Below are 20,213 nucleotides of genomic sequence, written 5' to 3' on the forward strand. Positions count from 1 at the left end.
TTTTCTTCTCCTTATCCTTTATCCCTTTCCTGTTTTAGCAACTGACTCACTCTCACCCTCTCTTTCCTCCCCCAAAGCCCCCTTTTTTCCAGGTAGTTTTGATGAGTCACAGTACCTTGGCCTCCTCTGATCACTAGGCTGTGTATAGTACCCATTACTCTTACCACAAGGCTTGAGTCAAGGGTAGGGGCAACAAACCCAAGCAGCACCAACTGGTATCCTTCCTTAGCGTTGTAAACAGAAAAGGGCTCTCTCCTTCTTCCAGGGTTCCCACACTGGCACAATGAAAGCCTGGAGCTGTCTATGAGTGTATAGACCTTGGGGGAAGAGGAGGAAACCATCATGTAGAGCAAAGCTGAACCTCAAGATGGAAGGAATGCTGATGACATCATTGGAGTCTCTGGGTTCACTTCACCCTGTTCTTCCAAGTTATGTGAATCAACCAAGTTCCTTTATTCCTTCACCTAACCTGAACGGACAAATTTCATTCAATGTATGGCAAAAGAGTGACATTTAATAACCCCGTTCTTAGATTCTGGAAATGATTCTTATTTAGTGCCAGTACTCCTATGTGGGTGAACACATATCTATTTTTGAGAAATCAATGCACATTTGTAGGCCAAGGCCAAATTCTGAACGTTCCTTTTAACATCAGATATGTATTTTGGTCACATTAAGCAATGAAACTAAGATGTAATCACTTGTGTTTGCTTTCGTTTATACCCGAGTTGTTAGATGGATGGCGAGTGAATAGAGCAATCTTTCTGAGCCTGCTTTCTCACCACTCTTAGATAGGACCACTGAACTCCCTGTGGTTTGTGCTGATTGCTCTCACATTTCTACCAATCACAGTTCACTGGGCACAACAAAAGTGAGGTGGGGAGAATTTCCCTATACATGCCAATCCAGTCAGCTTCCTGACAGTCCCTTCATCCATCCACTCAATTCAATCGTCCATTTATTCATCAGTTGTTCTTTGAGTGCAGATCCAGAGACAGTACTCTGATGGGGACACAAGTCAGACACATGGCTGTTCTAACTAAGCTTATGGCCCAATGTAGGAAGCAGACTAGGCAAGTACAGTAGAGTGGAGCATTGCTGGAATGGAGGAAGTGCTGGGTGCTAAGAAAAGCATAGAGGAGGCACCTAGCTCAGCTTTCCCAAGGAAGTGGGACACATGAATGATGAGTGAGAGTTGGCCAGACAGAGGTGGCAGAGTGGGGAGGCCACAGAAGCTGTGGAGGAGGAACACATCACAGCCAGCGGATAACAGTTCTTGGCAGAGCAAATATCAGGTGTAAAGACTTGGAGATGAGAGCTTTTCTTCTTTTGTTTTTGAGATGGAGTCTCACTGTGTTGCCCAGACTAGAGTGCAGTGGGGCAATCTCGGCTCACTGCCACCTCTGCCTCCCAGGTTCAAGCAATTTTTCTGCCTCAGTTTCTGGACTAGTTGGTACTACAGGCATGTGCCACCATGCCCAGCTAAGTTTTCATATTTTTGGTAGAGATGGGGTTTCACTGTGTTAGCCAGGAATGGTCTCGGTCTCCTGACCTCGTGATCCACCTGCCTCAGCCTCCAAGAGCTGAAACGTTTAAGGAACAAAGAGAATCTCAGTCTGGCTGAAGTTTGCAGCATGAAGGGACAGAGATAAGGCTATCATGGCTCATTTCTCCCTGTTGAAATGAGCAGCCATGGCCGCTCTTCCTGGTGCCAAGCTTGGGAAGTTCACACCTTTTCCAGTCTTCATGTCAGCTATGGAGATGCAGGGAGGCCTGCTTACTAGTGGAATAAGAAAATTGATGCCATCAATTTAACTCTATGCAGCGTGTAGCATTAATCTTCTCTTCCCTTGGAAAAGCTTACTGGTGCACCTTTTTGGAAGAATCCTAAGGACAGGGAGGGTAAAGAAATGTTAGCAAGAAAACTACAGGAAGTTAGAGAAAGCCTAGGGCCAGTTTCTGATAGAAAAAAAAAAAATCTCCCCCTCCCCCGTTGGGCACTAAAGAAAAAAATTAAATGAGTGTCAAAACAGTTTGCAGATGTGCAAACCATTTACTAGACATTAGTCAAGGTCTAGCGTTTTTTTAAGAATGCAGGGTTAGGAATTAGACATTTTTTGGGTTCTGATCCCAGCTCTTCCACTGACTGGCTGCGGAGCTGTAGGTAATTTGCTTAATCTCTTTGAACTTTCAGTTCATGGTGAAACAGGACTCTGTGCTGATTAAGGAATCAAATGCAGTACCCAATACACAGTAGATGTTCAATAAATGATAGATAGTATTACTTTTCTGTGATATAGATACGAGATTTTTGGCAGGATTAAATACTTTCATCCATGTAAAGTAATTGATTAGCCTATGAGAAGCATGTGTGTTAACTGTTACTACTATTGTTAGCTGTTATCAGAGATAGCTGTGTATGGAGAATTCCTGAAACCTCCAATCCTACTGTGAAAACTAGAGACAGGAAACAGACTTTGACACATAGACCAAAAACAGAGGTGACAAGTTCGTCTCATGTACCGACTGGCCATGAGTATCTAGAATGTGCCTGAGGTACAATTCTGAAAGCTATCTGGCTCAGCAGGGAAGAATATGCTATGATCGATTAGTGATGTCTGTTCTGGGTGGCAAAGGGAGTCCTGTCAGCACGCGTGCTATAGGTTTGCCTTCTTTAGAAGTTTCATTCTAGACAGTTAGTTTGGGAACCAGTAGCAGAGATCTGGGGCTGGCCTTGTCCACTTGTGCTAGTCTCCACTCGCTCCATGTTTTACTCCTAGCACACAGTTGAGACATGGCCGGAGCTCAAACCCAGCTGCCTTTTCCTCAAGAAACTTTCGGTGGCATAAATCAAGACCTGTAAATCCACCATGTGGACGACACAGGCTGTGTGCCCAGCCCAGGCTCTGTGAGCGGCAGAAGAGGAGGGAGTTGCTTAGTGACATGACACAAAGGGCGTCTTTGATTCATCGCCCAGCCCCAGCCCCAAGCCCCTGGCCAGCAGTGAGGAACGGCTGCAAATGAGCAATAGAACTCCTTTACAAATGTCACTTTGCTGTAAAATGTAAATGTTTAACATTTAGAAACGAACGCTGACTCCCAAAATGCCTAGTGCTGGGTGGCTTTTATTCATTCTCTAAGGGATTCTTTGTCCTCCCATGGTGAGAGATTTCACTGCATGATTTACACCCTGTGCTTGTTAAATTGCTGGCATGTCTTGTCCCAGATAGGGCAGCAGAAGAGCAGAGATTTGCAGGGGACTTTATACCTTGCCTGTTAATGCAGAGTATTAAATAGACAGTGCAATTCCATCTCCAGCCCACTGCTCAGAGGTGCTATGAACTCTGAACAGAGATTTCATTTTATTTCCAATTATCCTGGACTTCAAAATATAAGATTGTGTCATTGAAGGTCGAGAAAGACCAAAAACAGCGAAAAAGGCTATTCACTGGGAGTTCGTTCTTTTAGACCTGCTCTTCAGCTAAATTCTGTCTTAGCGGTCTAGGACTGAGGGGCTCCAGGTACATCAAGAGTATGGGTGATTGTTCTTGGGGCTGAATTCCTTTTCTCCCAAGACAATTCTAATGAGGGTAAGCCCTGTAGCCACTCTGGGCCTCCCGATGATTGACCTTTGGATAAAGAGGTACCTAGCATAAAAAGGAAGTCAAAGACATATGGGAAGTTTCAGAGCCAGGCAAGGAAGACCATAGGGTCACAGGAATCACTGGGCATAGGGGCAAGAGGATCTAGATGGCAGTTTCACTCAACCTCCGTTTCCTGTAGAGCATATTGTTTGTTAAATTTTTCTCTGCACCCAGCCGCCACACTTGGTGCCTTCCATAGTTTTGATCACAGTAGGAACTTAATGCCTATTTGTTTAATTAATTAAACAAGTAGTGAGTCACCGGCAAACCTAGTACTGGCCAAAGAGACTATGTCTAACGTTCCAACGGATGAACTCTGCAACTTCTGACAAGTCTTTTAACCTCTCTGTGTGAGATTTTATGTTATTTCTGTCATAGTCTTTGGAAGCGATTGGAGTGGGAAGAGATTGTTAATTTACCAATATGAAACAGAGACTCAGACAGGAATATGATATTCTCTCGACATCATATTGAGTCAGTAATAAGGTCAAAATGAAAATTCTGCTTTTTGATTTCTCATTAATTCTTTTTTTTTTTTTTTTGCAGTTTACCATATTGAATGTTCACACCTTACACTATGAGCTCAGGTGAGGCATCTATTGATCATTAAGGCCAGGACTAGGGGGAGGCAAGGGAGGAGCTGAAGGTATTTGCAAAACTGTGAGAGTGGTGCCTCCTTCAGTGGTGTGCCCTAGATGCCTTGCTCACTTCACCTTTATCCCACCCCTGTGGATCTTACCTGTGGAAGCATGGATGAAAGGGTAGTGCTCAAGAAAGGAAATCTGCAGGTGAGCTTTAGATAATTCATTTTCTTCAGGCTTGGTACCTGGAAGTCATGGCTCTCAGAACAGAAAGCTGGAAAGGAATTGCTTTTTCAGGGATGTAAAAATAGCAAGGAAGCATGCATGCATTTAAACATCAACCCAGGATGAGTCCAGGGGATCTCTTCTCATCCTTCCTCGACCGGGTGACTGATGACACTTGCCAATAGTTTTTGAACAAATCTGCCCCTATCAGAAGGTAGGGGGATGAGAGGACTGGGAAATTCCTGCATGACTGATTGGTATGGTTTACCACCATGCAGGGGCTTTGTATTAGGACACTTTTGATCACAGTGCATTAGAAACACATCTCAAACAGTCTTAGGCACAAATGGAAATGTATTGGATGCGTACTGAAGAGATCTCAGAGATCACTGGAATTAGGGACTTAAGTGACCTAAGAAGCTTTTTAAAAAATCTCTAGCCTCCATTTCTTTTCTCTCATTTGTGAGAAAGGGGTTTCCTTGGAATTGAGGAAAATAGTCACTAAAAGTTATCAGGCTCAATGTCCTAGACCCTGACATCAGTGAAGAAGTAATCTTTGTTTACTTGCAGTTTTAGAAACACCACAGAGACTCTGATTAGCCTACTTGGTCAGGTGCTTACTTCCATATCTATTATTAGGCTCAAAATCATAGTCAAATAGAACCTATACAGCCTCTGGGCCACCTCTCTATACAAGCTCTCACCAAGGGTGGATTCTTGTGAGCTGGGCAACCAACTCAACCTAGCAATTTTCTTAGCCATACTCATTATGAGCAATGGTGCAATAATGGACATTCTACTTTGGAAATCTGGCCTAATGAGGCTTGCAGAGCCAAAGCAGGTGGAGGGAGTTACCTACAGGAAGCCCATGTTTTGTATAGTCTCTTCTGAGAGCTTCTATATAATTCCCCGGGATCTCTGTAAATCAATTGGTTACTTTAATGGGAACTGATTTATTTAGTCAAGCATACTCATCAAACAGCTGTAACCCTTTTCATGGATTCCAAGATCCTTTTTGGGTAAATAATATAAAGCTCTGAGCTATTTCTAGGAATGATGTAAAAATTCAGCAATTCTCATGGGAATTTCTTGGCTGTAAAACCTAGCACCTGCTGGGCTATCCTCTAGAGCTTTCCATCTCCCCAACAAAGTGACAGTACTAGTTTTGGTGTCAATGAAATTCTTCCTTCCCTGAGCTGAAGTTCTTTTTGTTGTTTTCAAGGAAAGTCATAACCTAGCCCAACCCAAAAGCTCCACAAGGAACTCCGTGAGGGTGACGCCTCCTTCAATGGTTCAAGGCTCAGAATACAACCGAGTTGTATTCCTCCTGTTCCTTACTTGGATAAATTTTCATTAAAACCAGAATGTCGAAAAAATTAAGAACATGCTCTCTAAAAATTGGGTTCCTGGAGTTCAGTGGGTGGAAAGACATAAACCTCTCTTTGAGAAACTTCTTTAATGAATTCAAAGAAGGGATATTAGAGGTAGTATAATTCATTGGAAATAGCACAGATTTATTTTTTAAAGTTATTTAATTTTAAAAGCAGGAATACTTATAAGCAAATTTGGGTAAAAGAGAAATTCACCTATAATTCCTCCAAAACAATATTGCTTTTGTGTTGACTCTTCCAGGCTTTCATGTAAGTGGTTGTACCTGGCATACATGTGGTCCATATGACAGTGAGCATGAAATGATTGTACCAGATGGACAAAGAAGAACTGGTACCAATTTTACTAAAACTATTTAAAAAATTGAGGAGGAGGAATTCCTCCCTAACTCATCGTATGAAGCCAGCATCACCCTAATATCAAAATCTGGCAGAGATACAACAAAGTAAGAAAACTTCAGGCCAATATCCCTGACTAACACAGATGCAAAAATCCTCAACAAAATGCTAGCAAATCAAATCCACCAGCATATCAAGAAGTTTATTCACCATCATCAAGTAGACTTTATTCCTGATAATATGGTTTGTCTCTGTGTCCCCACCGAAATCTCACCTGAAATTATAATCTCCATAATCCCTATGAATCCCCACCGAAATCTCACCTGAAATTATAATCTCCATAATCCCTATGTGTAGAAGGAGGGACCTGATAGGAGGTTATTGGATCATGGAGACAGTTTCCCCCATGGTGTCCTCAGGATAGTGAGTGAGTTCTCAAGTGATCTGATGGTTTTATAAGTGTTTGACAGTTCCTCCTTCACACTCACTCCTACTAAAGTGGTGGTATGGTTTGGCTCTGTGTCCTCACCCAATTGTAATTCCCACCTGTCAAGGGAGGGACCTGTAATCCCATGTGTAGAGGGAGGCAGGTGATTGGATCACCAGTGCTGTTCTTGTGAAAGTGAGTGAGTTCTCACAAGAGCCGATGGTTTTATAAGTAGTGGTTTCCCAGCTCTTCGCCCCCCTGCCACCCTGTGAAAAAGGTGCCTGCTTTCCTGTCCACTACGATTGTAAGTTTTCTGAGACCTCCCCAGCTATGCAGAACTATGAGTCAATTAAACCTCTTTTCATTATAAATTATCCAGTCTTGGGCAGTTCTTTATAACAGTGTGAAAATGGACTAAGACACCTGGGATTCAAGCTTGGGTCAACATACTCAGATCAATAAATGTAATTAACCACATAAACAAAATTAAAAGCAAAAATGATATAATCATTGCAATAAATGCAGAAAATGTTATTAATAAAATCCAACATCTGTGAATGATAAAAACCCTTGACAGACTAGGCATCAAAGGACATATCTTAAAATGATAAGAGCCGCTATGAGAAACCCACAGCCAACATCACAGTGAACAGGAGAAAGCTGAAATCATTTCCCTTGAGAATGCAAACAAGGCTATAATGCCTACTGTCCCCACTCTCATCAGAGTGAGGAGAGTGGGAGTATGCCACATAGTACTGGAAGTCCTAACCACAGCAATCAGGCAAGACAAAGAAATAAAAACTACTCAAGAAAAAAGTCAAACTATCTCTCTTCACTGGCAATGTAATTCTATATTTAGAAAACCCTGAAGACTCCACCAAAAGGCTGCTAGAACTGATAAACAATGTTGGTATGGTTTTGTGTTAAAAAATCAATGTATAATAATCAGTAGCATTTTTATACACCAATAATATCCAGGTTGAGAGTCAAATCAAGAATATAATTCCAGTTACAATAGCCACCAATGAAATGAAATACTTAGGAATATAGCTAACTGAGGAGGTAAAAGGTCTCTACAAGGAAAACTATAAAACATGGCTAAAAGAAATCAGAGATGACACAAAGAAATGGAAAAACATCCCATGCTCATGAATTGGAAGAAGCAATATTGTTAAAATGGCCATACTGTCCAAAGCAATTTACAAATTTAATGCTATTTTTATCAAACAACCAATGATATTCTTCACAGAATTAGAAAAATAAATTCCAAAATTCTCATGGAACCAAAAAAGAGCCTGAATAGCCAAAGAAATCCAAAGCAAAAAGAATGAAGCCAGAAGCACCACACTACCTGGCTTCAAACTATATTATAAGGCTACAGTAACCAAAAGAGCACGGTGCTGGTACAAAAACAAGAGACATCATCCAATGGAAAAGGACAGAAAATTCAGAAATCCACACATTTACAACCATCTGATCTTTGATAAGACTGACAAAAATAAGCAATTGGAAAAGGACTCTCTACTCAATAAATGATGCTGGGATAATTGGCTGGCCATATGCAGAAGAATAAAACTGGACCTTTACCTTTCACCACACATGGAAGTTCTGAAGAGGAATTGGAAATTTACAGCTTCATAGTATGTATGTATTTGTTACAAGTAACTTGGGTTTAGAATTTCAACCATTCCTTTCATAGTCTTAATAAAGTCCTTTGTTAAAGAACTCTTCTGGCATTATCACATACCTAATTTATGTTAACTCTACTAGGGCATCAGAACCAGGTATACCGCAATGTGTGCTTTACTCACCCTGACAATACTGGCATTGTGATGTGATGGGCTACATGTCATGTTCTGCCAGGCTAGGCGGAGAGGACACAGAGGACACATTTACCATTGGAAACATCTATTTGAAGTCCATGATCCTTAAAAATCATTTGTACTAGCCTCACAGACATCTCAGCTACCTATCTTTCTTTGCATCACAAATTTCTACCATCTGTTAATTGATTACACATAAGAGGTGGGCCAAGAAAAGGTAAATTTTGGAATGATGATATGTGTGTCACCAGCTATGGAGAGATGAAGAATAAAGAATTACAACCATCTGGTGGCAGATCTGTCTCCAGTTGGAGAGCTGGAGCATCTGTTGGCGCCGGAATGTCCAATACAGCTTCTTCACTAATATGAGAAGTGCCTGGTCTATGGTGGCTGAAACAGCTGGGGTGGACAGGGTCTCTGTCTCCGCATGACTTGTGCAAGTGGCTAACTGGGGCTTCTGCATAGCATGGTGTTCTCATGGTGCTTGAACTTCTTCAGGTAGATGGCTTCCTCCAGAGCGAGTGTGCCAAGAGGAATCGATGGAAGTTACAAGGGTTCTTGTGACTTAACCTGAGAAGTCCCAGAATGTCCCTTCTGGCACATTCTTTTGTCCTTAAGGTCAGCACAAATTCAAGGGAAAGTAATAGATTCTACCTCTCAATGGAAGAAGTAACAAAGAATTTGTGACCATCTTTGATTTACTGCAATCATACAATGGGCGAGCTCAAGAAAATAGGTAAGTTCTTTCAGTCTTAGGCCGAGAGCGACAGTACCCTAACCAGCTTTGTTAGCCTCCTGTTGCATTGGCCCCTGAGGCTACCAACAAGGTATGTATGAGGTTCACTCAAAGTCAGAAGGTTAATTTGACCAACTCAATGAATCTCAGTATGCACTACACAGCAGAATTACCTGGGAAGGTGTATTAGACTGTTTGCATTGCTATAAAGGAATAGGTGAGGCTGGGAACTTATAAAGAAAATATGTTTATTTGGTTCACAGTTCTTACAGGGTTTACAAGAATCATTATTTCAACATATGCTTCTGCTGAGGGCCCCAGACTGCTTCCACTTATGGTGAAAGGTTAAGGGGAGCTAGCATGGGCAAGAAGAAGCATGAGAGAGGGGAAACGGGTGTCATGCTCTTTTTAACAACTCACAGGAACCAGCAAAGTAAAAACTCACTCAGTAACTCAAGTGGGGCATCAAGCCATTCATGACCCACACGCCTCTCAGTAAGACCCATCTCCAACAGTGAGGATCAAATTTCAACATGAAGTTTGGAGGGTCAACCGTCCAAACTATAGCAGAAGGTCTGTTTGTTTTGATTTGATTTGTTTTGTTATGTTTTTAATATAAATCTCTGGACATCTCCTCTAGAGAGCCTGATTCAATTGTTCTGTTGGATTTTGACAATGTTATTATTATTTTTATTGCATTTTAGGTTTTTGGGTACATGTGAAGAACATGCAAGATTGCTGCATAGGTACACACGTGGCAGTGTGATGTGCTGCCTTCCTCCCCATCACCTATATCTGGTATTTCTCCCCATGCTATCTCTCCCCAACTTCCCACTCCCCGCTGTCCCTCCCTTATTTCCCCCCTACAGATCCCAGTGTGTGATGCTCCCCTCCCTCTGTCCATGTGTTCTCATTGTTCAACACCCACCTGTGAGTGAAAACGTGGTGTTTACCTGGCAATGTTATTTTTTAAGTTTCCCAGATGATTCCAGCCCAGGCCTGAGAATGACTTAGGGCTTCTTCTTGGACTCCGGAGGCTGCATAGATGGGTGCTGTGGAGTGAGGAGCACCCACTGAAGTTGTGGTGAGGTCAGAAGTAACTGAACAGGATCTGACAGATTTGGGAAAGCCTCCTATAAAACAATTTATAATTTTCTAACCTGTTTGAAACACACATACACAATATATTTGTGTGTGTATGCATGCGTGCGTGTGTGTATCTTTATTAATTTAATTATCCATATAACATTTATATCATATATAATACAATATAAAGACATATATTTATCTTTGTAAATATAACTTTAATCACTGTGTAGTATTTTAGCTTATAAATTACCTAACTATTCCCATCTTCTCAGATATTGGTGACTGTTGTTTTTATTGAAGTAAAACGAATATTTTTCAACACTTAGCCCTTTGCTTCTTTTGAATTATTCTTTGAGGACTCATTTGCTAAGGTAGAAATCTGGGTTTTCAGAACTCCTGACTCTGTTGCTAAATTAACCATGTGATCCTGGTCAAATTATTTCACCTCCTTTGGTTTATAAATTGAAGGGATTGAGATATATGGCCCTCGCTAGATTTAAAATCCTTTGATCTCAGGGGTACATCAGCAGGGCTGCCAGATTGCACAATTCCAGCATACCAGTAACTGAACAGCCAAGCAGACACATGGAGTTTTAGGATTTTTCCTTCCTGAAAGTCCTACCCTGTAACGTCCATCACATGGCTGAGACACCTGGGTTTTACTGCAGATTAATAAAATCTGGTACAACAAATATCCACTCAGTTAAGTGACTGATCTGTTTCTTTCAGGGCCTGCCTATCTTCACCATTTTCTATAACTAGTTAATCCTTTTTTTTTCCCCAGAGGAAGATGTCTGGGGCCTTACCCTTACCAGTGCCCTTCCACCTCCCCATTCTCTACCCCTATTCCCTATCTACGCCACCTTAGATGTACCAGTGCTTTCCACATGCTCTCACTCATAAGTGGGTGTTGAGCAATGAGAACACAGGGACACAGGGAGGGGAACATCACATACTGGGGCCTGTCGGGGGTGTGGGGCTAGGGGAAGGATTGCAGGGGGTTGGGGGTAGTGGAGGGATAGCATTAGGAGAAATATCTAATGTAGACGACGGGATAATGGATGCAGCAAACCACCATGGCACATGTATACCTATGTAACAAATCTACACATTCTGCACACGTACCCCAGAACTTAAAGTATTACAACAACAGCAACAACAGCAAAAAGATTTACCAGCGTTTTAGAAAAAGCCACAGGGACAACAGGGATCCAGAGCAAAGCCCTTTAAAGTTGAGAAAATGCCCAGAGAGATCCTTAAAAAACAGATCCATAAGCCTCTAAATCAGACGTTCTGACTCAATAGGTCTGAGGGGTGGACTCAGAACTTGCATTCTTTTCTTTTCTGTTTTGAGACAGGGTCTTACTTAGTCACCTAGGCTGGAGTACCAAGCTGCCCATGGAGGCTGCTGCCACATTTTTAGCATAAGTAACCCAAAGCAATCTTAATCAGTAAAAAGTGACCTTTTGAATTCATTGTCTGCTTCTATCTCCTACTCATCTGCTCTCCCAGTTGGCCTCCAGGTTGGCTATGTATGCAAAATGTCTCTACTGAGTTGGGAAAGCGGGAAAGTGAGATGACAGCCATTTCCCTGCTCCTGAGGTCAACATGGCCTAACAACTTCAGCAAGCCCAAATATGTACAACAGTATCCAGCCCACTCACACCTGGAGGGGGCCATGTTGGTGGTCGCAGTCCAGCTGCTCAGCCATCAGTGATTCTGGCTAATGGCTCCCCGTTGGAGCAGCTTCCTGAGGTTCCTGCTAATCCTGTTATTTGCGAAGAGCCAAAGCCCCCATAACGGCAGTTTGAAAGCTTGCTTCAGGCTGTATTACGTTAGACCTTTCGAGGTAGATGAAGGCAGCAGTATCTGACAGTGAATCAATGGCTCCAGAGGAAAAGAGCCAACATCCATGGGTCCCCTGTATTGATCTCTTTCTGTCTCTGCTGGAACACCCACTTTGCTCTCCTTTGGCTGCTTCAAGTCTATTCCAAACACCGCCAGAGAACATATTAATTCCTTTTTAGTCTAAACTGGGGCTGGGAAACTTTCTTATTCAGGAGAAATCAGGTGTGGTAACTACTATTGATTACCTTGTATTTATTTTCCACTTCATCCCCTTCCTCCTAAGGAATGCTGATATTATTCCATCCCAAGGAATCCTGACTTTATTCCTGTTACCACTCTCTTCCACTTAGTCACATGCTTCAAGGGTGGTAATTCTAAGCCAGTCATGGTGGTCTTATTGCCCATATTAGTGACTGGTTTTGGTATGAGCATGGAATGTAATTCTGGCCAGTAAGACCTGAAAGGAAGTCCACTGGGGGGCTTCTAAGAAAGGTTTTCTCTCATAAAAGAGATACAGAGGAAGAGATATACAGGAAGAGATGTCTTCCTCCTTTGCATGTTGACATGTCTGGTATGATATCTGGAACTGCTGGAACTATCTTGTGACCATGAAAAAAGTTGGCCTGGGAACAAAACTGACATACTGAAGATGGAAGAGTATCAGAATGGTAGAACTTAGGTTCATGAACCATTGAAGGCTCCACCTCAAGACTTCCTCTTGTGTATGATAATAAATATTGTATTGGTTAAGTAACTTAGACTTGTAATTTCCTACCACTTGTATCTGAAGGATATATACATATACATGCATATATATGGAAATCATCTACTAACATATGAGAAAACAAAGATCAAAAACATATACACAGGCAAGAACGAGCTTTACAGGATTCAGAGTTCTAATTCAAACTCTAAAGGCAGGTTTATGGCAAAACTCACAGAACATCTAATTCTACTTGTCACTCCTCAACATCCAGACCATTGACCCAGGAAGAGATCTGCAGCATCTCAGCCCCTCCCAAATCCAGCTTCCTTGTCCTTGCATGGTGTACATTTCCACCTGGCAATGGGATTTGCTTAGAGGGTGTCCACTTCAGCCTTCATGGGTCCTGCCTGGCACTGGCACTCTGAAGGAGGATGGTACACATCTCTGGCTCCTAAAGATTCTTTTTCCTGGGCATCAGGTCAATTGCACTGATTCTCAAGAAAGCTTTGTTCTTCTTAGCAGTCTCTATAAACATATAAAGACTTGCTGTGACCTGTTACTTTCTTTCTTATCCAAATTGACTAAAGTATATATAAGAAAAGCAATGATCTCTTTTTCTTTTTTCCTTCTTTTTTTTTTTCTAGGTGGAGTACAGTGGCACAGGCTGGAGTGTAGTGGCACAATCTCGGCTCACTGAAACCTCTGCTCCCACCACCCCCCACACTCCCATCACCCCACCCCACCAAGTTCTCCTGCCTCAGCCTCCTGAGTAGCATGCACCACCATGCCAGGCTAATTTTTGTATTTTTAGGAGAGATGGGGTTTCTCCATGTTGGGCAGGCTGGTCTCAAATTCCTGGGCTCAAACGACTCACCCACCCCAGCTTCCCAAAGTGCTGGGATTACACTCATGAGCCACCACACCCAGCCATCTCTTTTTCCTAATGAAAGTCAAACCCAGATGATTCAAAGTAGCCCTTGGATGTTGAGTTGAACCTGCATGTAAAAAGCAATCACTGTGCCTCACGTCTCCGACTCAGGTCACCACAGAGTCACCTTTCTCACTGCCCTGGCTGCCACCACCACAGTAGGCTGATTGGGTAGCGGCATTCCCCCTTTAATGAAGACAGGACTCTCTCTAATCATTCATAGCCCCTGTGAAATCGGGCTAGAACACTTCTAGGCTGTTGTAAACTCTCAAAGACAACGAAAAGGAAACAAAAGAACACACTAGAATACCAGTTTGTAAGGCAGAGTTTGCTCACCTTCAGTTGGGTTTCTGCCTTTGCAGTCTTGGTGTATCAGTGAGAAACATATATGTACACTCAAAATTTTAGTAATGGGAATTACAAATAGAGTCACGAATAAACCAAGGGAATTTAGTTTGTTGTTTTCCAGTAGTTTACAGCCCAGTAGCAAACACAACATGAATTATTTCCTAGAAGCCTTTCCCACTGAATTCCCCAAAGTAGAAATACATACCTGAACTACCAACAGTGAGCAGGAGGAGGCTTTGATTACAGCTGCAAACTCTAGAATATTCTTAAATCAAGGCTGAAGTAGGATTACGCATAAAATATTCTAGGAGAAGAAAGAAAGGGGTGAGAATTGCTTAGGGATAAAGATGGTATTAACACATATAAGGCAATTAAATTTAGAAAGGTAGAGATGAATCTTTTTTTTGGCAGAGAAAAAGACTGTAGCCTTGAAGAATAACAGAAGAACATTTTACATCAGCTAGTATTTGAGCTCCTTGAATAAAGAACTTACCCGTTTTGTCTGCTTGACAGTGAGTGAATGAGTTCATGACAAAGGCTTATAAAAACTACAGAAAAATAGGGATGTAAGTGAATATATTTATAATCATATTTTGTTGCAAAAGTCAAATGAGATTCCATGGTCATATTGGAGGGGTAGTTTCTAGTAGTTAAAAACAGATAATCCATAGCTACACAAATTTCCAGAGAGTAAAAGGAGAAACAATTCAACTTGTTTGAGGGGACTATTATAATCTTGGTATCTAAACAGATAAACACTGTATAGGAAAAGACAATTATAGGACAGTTTTATTGGAGGTGTGCACATTAAGCATGCATGGAAGTGTTCTAAATAAAATATTAACTACTTAAACTCAGCAAGTTTAAATAATATAAACTAATCAAATATAGCTTATCCCTGAAATTCAAAATTATTGTTAGAAAATCTATCAATAAAATTTGCATTAATAAAGGATCAAAATCATAATCATTTTAATAAGTACATAAAACACTAAACATTCAAAAGTAAGCATTATCTTAAAAAACTTAGCAAACTAAAAATAAAATGAGACTTCTGTTCACAAACTCTTAAGGTGATGAAGGGTATCACCAAAAACCTAAAGCAAATATCCACTATTCAGCAATACACTCATTGTTTTAATGCAATAAGACAAGAAAATGAGACTAGACACATGGTTTGGAGGTGAGGAGAGAAAATGTCATCATTTACAGATAATGTGATCTTTTATAGAGAAAATGCATAAAACTCTACTCTTATGACATATCAAGACTGCATGTTTTTGAAAATTAATCTGTTGGAGTGTGTTAAACTTCCTTGCATATATATTTTAAAAGAATAAAATATGCCTTTAATAATGTTCTTAATTTTAAGAGAACTGCACATTTATTTTACAGGATGAGACAGAGACAGAGAAGGAATGTTGTAGTGGATCAGTTGTTTGTAGTAAACGTCTTTACAAATTTAGTTTTCCATAACAAATATATGCCAGCCTCAAAGTAACAAGTCAACAGTCCTTACAACGAACACAACAAATATTTGAATACTGTAGGAAAGCGTTTGGCCTTTTTAGCAAACAGATTTAGGGAGAAGCTCAACTTTATTCTAGCAAAATTCAGATTAAATATAGAATTAAATTTTAAGATAATCAATTTGTAAATATTTACCAATCTCTTAATGATTGAGTATATGATAACTAACTGAGTACTTGTCTTTTGAAAGCACATACATCAATCTTCTACTTTTCAAACATTCTATTTAAATTGCCAACTGACACCTGTACTTTCTATGTTCCACATTATTTCAGGCCATGACTGAGTTAAAGAATATGGAGCTTAAAATTAATGTTTCCACATATCAGAGAACCCATTTAAAACTATGAAAAGAACAAGAAGTTTGCTGGATCAACATACAGAAACCAGTACAATTCCCATACATTACTAATGATCAATTTGAAAAAGGTAATAGGCAAAGTGATCTCAACAGTGAAAATGACGATAAACTTGCCTTGAAATACAAAAAAAAGATAAGATCTATGGAGAAAGATTCGTAATTTTTGTCGAAGGAAAAAAAGAAGGTGTGAGGAAAAAAGGAGACACTCCAATGATATGGGGTGAAACTGTGTCTCTCCAAAAGATGTGTGTAAGTCCTAACCCCAGTACCTTGGGCTGTGGCTTTATTTGGAAAATAGGATCATTGCAGGTGTATTTGTTAATATGACACCACTCTGGAGCAGAATGGGCCCTTAATCCAATATGGCTGATGACCTTATCAGAAGAGAGACACACGGAGGAAGATGCATGTGAGGCTACAGACCCAGAGAGAGGAAGAAGGCCATGTGAGAGAGATTAGAGTCATGCTTCCACAAGCCAGAGAATACCTGGGGTTATCAAAGGCCGACACGGGCAAAGAAAGATTATCCTTTAGAGGCTTCAGAGGGAGCACTGCTCTGCCAACACCTTGATTTCAAACTTTTAGCCTCCAGAACTGTGAAACAATAAACTACTGCTGTTTAAGCCACTCAGTTTGTGACACTTTGTTAGGGCAGCCTTAAGAAACCAATATAACCACTTATAATGAAGGGAAGACTTCGATATCACAGATATTCATTCTTTCATTCAACAAATATTTGTTGAGCTCCTACAACACACCAAACACACAAATGATTCTTCAGTTAAAAAAAAAAGACTAAAATCTTGTTACCAAGCAATCAATGGGCTCACTGCCCCATGCACTTTGAGGTCAATCCCATGGCACCTGCTTTTGAGAAAAGAAACGCTTCATTGCAAGTAGACTGGCAAAGAGACAGGAGGAAATGCTCAAATCTCTCCTTGAGCTCAGGGCTGGAGTGGCTTTTATCAATGCAGGGTAAGGAAGTGTGATCTGGTTGGATCCTGCAATGAGGTGATGCTGTGAGGCGTGATTTAACTGGATCCTGCCATGGAGTGATGCCAGAGCTCAATCTCATTGGATCCTGGGTCCTGCCATACAATGTCAGCTTCTTAATTCAGTCCCAGCTCCTTAGTCCCAGCACGTAAGTTCCACTGGTAGTTGCACACTTGGTTCATCTGGGCATGCTCAGGTTATGAGACCTTAAATCCGGGGTTCATGGCAACTTAAAAACAACTTTATTACATAAAAGTCGAACTAGATTGGTCTGGTGCAGTTGCAGTCTCGGACCTCAGGGAGCTTCTATGTTAATTTGAAAAACTGATTCTGAAATTTTTATGGAAAAGTAAATGTCCAAGAATAGAACAAAAAGATATAGAACTGTGTGGTACTGATAAAAAGGAAGACAAATGAATAAACAGAATTCAATAGAAAACCCAAAACAAACTCATGCATATATGGTAACAATATATGATAGAGATGTAATAGATTTCTCAGTAAGGAATAAACGAACTACTTAATAAATGGGGTTGAGAAAATTTATTATACCTGATAAAAGATATACACATAATTTAAAATGTGCAATTTAAATCCATTGATTCAAGAAAATATTATAAATTATTTTTAGGACACTTGCATGAGGAGGGATTTTCTTACACACACACATTCAATTTTTTTCAAAGCACAGAATAATATGACTATAAAATGGAAAGTTTCTCTATGCCAAAGGACATTACGAAGTTAAAAGACATAAGCAAACTAGAAGAAAATATTTACAATACATATAATAGAGGAATGGCATCCAACATATATAAATAATTTTTACCAATCAATAAAACAATAACCCAACTGAAAGAATAATTTGCTTTTGCTTTAACTGTGCCTGTGCACACTTGCACACACACATACATGTTGCAATAACACCAAAATAGGATGTCACAGTTAAAGCAAAAGGCTGGGATATACAATTTACAGAAGATAAAACATAAAACTTGAGGTTTAACTCAATAGTGATCAAGGAAAATCAAATTAAAAAGAAACCATTTCACCTATCAAATTAGGACATGATTGGGAGGATGATGATGGTAAGTGTTGGGGTAAGAATTGTGTGTTAGTTTTCTGTTATTGCCACAAATTTGGTGGCCTAAATTTTTTATCTTATAGTTCTCAGAGTTGGAAGTCCAACAAGGGACTCACTGGACTAAAATCAACGTGCTGCAGGCAGGTCTACATTCCTTCCTAGAGTGTTGAAAGGAGACGTTTTCCTCGTTCTTTCCAGCTTCTGAGGCCTCTCCCTGCTTCTTGCATATAGCACCCCCACTGCAGAAGCAGCAACAGTGCATCAAACTCTTATGCTGCCATCTCTTTCCGACCACAGCTAGGAAAGGTTTTCTGCTTTTAAAAACTTAAGTGATTTGCCTCACTTAGAAAATTCATGATAGTCTTCCATCTTCAGGTTAGCTGATTAGCAACCTAGTTACATTTGCAGACATTCTATTTTGGTGTTATTGCAACATGTATGTGTGTGTGCAAGTGTGCACAGGCACAGTTAAAGCAAAAGCAAAATATGGGCCAGGTGTGGTGGCTCACGCCTGTAATCCCAGCACTTTAGGAGGCTGAGGTGGGCAGATCACTTGAGGCCAGGAGTTCAAGACCAGCCTGGCCAACATGGAGAAACCCTATTTCTCCTGAAATACAAAAATTAGGGCATGGTAGTGTGCACCTGTAATTCCAACTACTTGGGTGGCTGAGGCAGGAGAATCGCTTGAACCTGGGAGGTGGAGATTACAGTGAGCCTCTGCATTCCAGCCTGGGTGACAGAATGAGACTCCATCTCAAAATAAAACCCAAAAGCAAAACAACAACAAAAAAACCACACGTGAACATATCCATCAACCCCAAAAGCTCCCTGTGTGCTTTTGTAATGCCTTTCTCCCACCTTCCTCCTCTCTAGGCAACAACTGATTTGCTTCTAGTCACTGTAGACTCATTTGCATTTTCTAGAATTTTATATAAATGGAATCATATAGTATGTGCTCCATTTTGTCTGACATCTTTCACACAGCACAATGATTTTGTGACTCATCATGTTGTGTGAATCGATTGTTCATTCCTTTTTATTGCTGAGTATTTTTTCACGGACTACAACAACTTGCATTCATACATTAATGGACATTTGGGTTGTTTATTTTGCCATTAGAAATAATGCTTCTATGATTATTCATATACAAGTCTTGGTATGGACAAATGCTTTCGTTTCTTTTGGAAAAACAACTAGCAGCAAAATGGATCATGTGGTAGATACATGGTTAGTGTTTTAAGGAATTCTAAACAGTCTTCCAAAGTGGTTGTGTAAATTGTATATTCCTAGCAGCGGTGTATGAGAATTCCAGTTCCTCCATATCCTCCCAAATACTTGGTATATGTGGCATGACTAGGCTTTTTAATTTCAATCACTTAAATAGATGTATAATTCATTATAGTTTCAATCTGCATTTCCCCAATGACTAATGATGTTGACTTGAATCCTTGCCAATTTATTGAAACTTGTCTTATGGTCCAGAATATAATTTGTCTTCGTGTATGTTCTGTGTCTACTCAAAAATAATGTGTATTCTCCTGTTTTTAGCTGGGTGTTCTATACATGTCAGTTAGGTGAAGATGCATGCTAGTATTGCCTAAGTTTTCTATAACCTTACAGATTTTCTGTATACTTGGTCTATCAATTATTGAGAGGAGGTATAAAACTGAATTTTGCATTCTAGTTATAGGTTTGTTTACAACTCTATTAATTTTTGATCGATGTATTTTAAAGTTCAGTTATCTGGTGCATGAATGTTGAAGATTACATCCTCTGTATGAATTAGCCATTTTAACTATAAAATGAACTTTATTTCTGTCAATAAATATCCCTCGCAGTGAAATCTACTTTGATATTAATGTATATAGACATTCCAGTGTCTTTTGATTCATGTTTATAGATCTTTTCTATCATTTCATTTTTAACCTACTTTTCTCATTATATTTTAAAATAATTTCTTATAGGTGGCATATTGTTGAGTCTTATTTTTTCATCTGATTTGACTATCTCTGCCTTTTAATTGAGTACATAGACCTTGTTTAATGTGATTATTGATGTGGTGAAGTTTAAATTACCATCTTCTTCTTACTTTCTGTTTGTCTCCTTTGTTTTTTCTCTTTTTCTTTTTTGAAGCCTTCTATGATTCAATTATTTTTATTATTC

General features: G+C 40.1%; 1 long non-coding RNA gene across 3 annotated transcripts in view; it reads left to right on the forward strand.

The window, feature by feature from the left end:
* LOC108593722 (uncharacterized) overlaps positions 1-10,939 on the forward strand; it is a 70,386-nt gene extending 59,447 nt beyond the window's left edge. Inside the window, exons 4-6 of one of the 3 annotated variants that reach the window (XR_013523052.1) lie at positions 4,191-4,231; positions 9,868-9,961; positions 10,138-10,939. This is a non-coding gene — a long non-coding RNA (uncharacterized LOC108593722). Of the gene's footprint in view, positions 1-4,190; positions 4,232-6,082 lie in introns of all 3 variants that reach the window. The other 2 variants (XR_008474985.2, XR_013523051.1) reach the window with 2 other exon arrangements.
* Positions 10,940-20,213: the final 9,274 nt, after the last annotated feature.

Source organism: Callithrix jacchus, chromosome 10, assembly GCF_049354715.1.
Source record: "Callithrix jacchus isolate 240 chromosome 10, calJac240_pri, whole genome shotgun sequence".
NCBI classification, from domain to species: domain Eukaryota; kingdom Metazoa; phylum Chordata; class Mammalia; order Primates; family Cebidae; genus Callithrix; species Callithrix jacchus.